The sequence below is a fragment of the Athene cunicularia genome, assembly GCF_003259725.1.
Source record: "Athene cunicularia isolate RWA chromosome 1 unlocalized genomic scaffold, athCun1 chr1_part1, whole genome shotgun sequence".
In the NCBI taxonomy this organism is placed as follows: Eukaryota; Metazoa; Chordata; class Aves; order Strigiformes; family Strigidae; genus Athene; species Athene cunicularia.
Window position 1 is genome coordinate 66,465,125 of NW_020799091.1, and position 3,354 is coordinate 66,468,478.

Sequence of the window (3,354 nt, forward strand, 5' to 3'; positions counted from 1 at the left end):
AAATGTAGCAGCCAGAAATAATGCTGAGCCCCGAGTGGACCGGAATAATCTGTTCATTCTGCAGGGAATAGCTATCCCTATTCAATAATAATATTGAAATTAAGAAATAACATTCTGTCTTTTAACGTGGGAAGACAATACAAATAATTGGGGAATTTCCTAATGAGTCTGTTATTAAAACAGTATCTAGAGGAAACCTGAGCATTCAGCCAACCAAAATGTGTCCTTTTATTTTTTTTTTCCTCATTTGAGCATAATGCTTGACATCAATACCATAAGTATTTTCAGTGCTACCTGGAAATAAGGGGGAATGAAGGCAGGAGGCTTTTGAAAAGTCACTTCTGATTTTGCTCATTTAAGAGCTAAGTATTTCAAAAGCAATGAGGGCCAAATTTTCAAGAGCTGATCAGCCCCAGTTGGATCCAGATTTTCAGAAAGATTCCATTCTCATTTACACTTCTCAATAGAGCATTTTTCCACAAGTGCTCAGCAGCTAGCAATTCCTTCTGGCCAGGAAGCCATTGAGAAAGCTGGCCTTTTGGGTTTTTTTTTTCAGTGCCTAAAAGGGAATGGGGAGCTCTATTGTGAATCAGGTTCTTCAGAGAAGTTATGCCTGATGAGCCTGGCTCTAAGGAAAGAAGTGAAATATAACTTTCCTCTCTGAAACCTCTAGAGGCAGCAGGCGCTAGAAAGACCCAGTGTACTGCTGGGCAGAGATAGCTCCGAGAGAACTAGCATTGAGACTGGAAGCAATGGAGAAACACCCATAATTCCTCCTGGAGCTTTGCAGTGTATGAGGGAACAAGCATTTCCATGAATGCCGGAATTATTCCGGAAGCCTAGTTTCCAATGGAGTTAGTGTTTCATAGCTGACTGACATTTTAAATGAATTATACTATTGCTGCGATATGAATTCTGCCCTTATCAGACACTGGAGAATCCATAGGGGAGAGAAGCCTTGGCTGCGGAGTGGATTCCCTTATATCTAATAAGGTAGAAGCTCTGACTGAAGCTTTCCTTCACGTACATCCAGTCTCTCTCCCAGGTGGATTTGCTCTGTGTCAAACGAGAACTGAGCGTGGGCTGCAGCCTTTCCGTCAGTAGGAAAACTCCAGCTTTCTGTTTTCACAGAAACTTACAAACTTGTTTATCTCTGAAACCTCTACCTTTCTGCCAGGTTTAGCTACAATTGGCCAATGGGTTCAAAAGTCATAAGACAACCATGTGCACAAGCACACACACACTGCAATTATATGAGCTTTGCTTCCTTATGGAGCCAGGCTAAAAACACCCACTGCTAAACTCTAAATGACTGAAACCTGCTGTGTCTGTGAGTGAGCTGGGCAGGCTGTAATAAAGCACTGAGTGGAAAGAGAAATAAATTATTCTCTACCTTCTGTCCCATACAGCAACCACTCGCATGTCTCCCTCTGTCCCCAGCCATAGGGTCTCCCCATCAGACGTGACCACTGCAGAGCCCCTTTGGCATGGAGCATGCTGCGGGGGGGCAGTCAGGGGAGCTGGAAGCGTTCCTGGCCAGTCTGCCAGTGTGAAGGATTGGCAGTGTTTCTTGCAGTTTCCTTTCCCATGAGCAACTAGCAGCAATCAAATACAATGTAGCCCTCATTATTTGCAGTTAGTTTCTTTGATTGTGATTTGGAAATACGTTGCTAAGGAAAGCAAAAGCCGTGGTTAACTGATTGATAGAAAACAAGAGTCATAGAAAACATCTGGAGAGCCAGATGAGTACAAGCCATTGTTTAGTTTAATACCCTTATAATATTTGCTGCAAACAGCCAAGCTGAAGGGTGGATTCTTCATCTTTTTTATTATGTGCTTATTCCAAAATATTAGTGAATGGGCTTTGACAGCAATGTTTGATCCATGCCCTTTTTGCCCAGACATTACCATGACTTGGCTTCCTGAAGCTGTGTAAGGCCAAATTATCAGAACATAATATCAAAATGTAAGAATGGTCATACTGGATCAAACCAACGTCCCTCTAGACTCTTGCCTCTGACAGTGACTGATAGCAGATTTTTAGGGAAAAATACAAAGCCAAAAAATGCAGGCGTTGTTCTCCGATACACCCTCCTAGCTTCTAGTGATTAGCAGCTAGAGAATAAGCTGAGCCAGGGTTGATATCTTTCTATTTAATATGACTAGATGTTTGTTTTTTTTTCTTCTGGGATTCTCCCTCTCAGCCTTTAAAGGTAGAAATAATGAAGAGTTTATGTTTCATCTAGGGAAAAATGCCAAAGAGGGAAATCCTATGGCTCAAAACTTTCTGATTCACTCCTAGGAAATGGGTTTTATCAAGCTGCAGGGGCATGTCTAACCCTAAGTTAAGCAAGAAAGAGTCTCAGCTTCCGATTTGAACTTTTGGTGTTCACTCTTCAGCTAACTGTACAGTTGTTGGGCAGTAAAAAGCAGGTGGGGGGTCAGAGCAGAAGCAGACTGCAGCTGCCCAGAGCCTCCCTTTGGGCAGGCAGGAGGAGAGAAGACCAGCACATCACCTGGCTGACCATACAGCTCACCAGCTGCAGCCCTGGGGGCCAGTGCCCTGGTTGAAACATGTTCCTCAGACACCTTTAAGCAGGGTGGTCTATGAGTACGTACAGATAGTTGACACGAACATGGTTAATGGCCAACTTTCTTCAAGCATTTCCAGGTCCGTTCCTATGTTGATCATAGTTATTCAACAACTGTGCTTTACACCGACATCAGGGTGTTGTGGATTTGTTAAGGAATTCTCTGCAGACCCGGAAGGACAGATAAATGTTAGCATATTTCCAATTTTACAGATGCTGAAAATGAGACAAGGAGTTTGAATCACTTGCTTGAAGTCCACAGACTGAATCAGGAACTGAACCAGGTGTAGAAACTACACACTCCTAATTCTCTGTTTTCAATGGCTAGCTAGCACTTCTTTTCACTTAATTTACTGTTAAATCTAGAGGGGTAATTCATATATATATATATATACCAAGGGGACTGTTTCCTCACAGAACTTTATACAATATTTATAGTATGTGCTTATGATGGTGATCATCTACAAAATTACATTGTTTTGACTCCATAAGTGATATGTAAACTAACAAGAATTGTTGCATTAAAGAAATGGACTGGCATTTCCAGAAACACCATGGTTTTTTCCTAATTCACACATCAATTCTGAATTAATTACAATACAAAGCTGTTTGTAGTGCCAATACATTTTAGCACTGCATTTGATCAAATTTTACTATGAGTTTAGATCAGCAATGTCATCTCACATTTCACAATATACAAGCCTTTAAAGGGAGGGGAGGGGAGAGGAGAGGAGAGGAGAGGAGAGGAGACTGTCTCTTATAC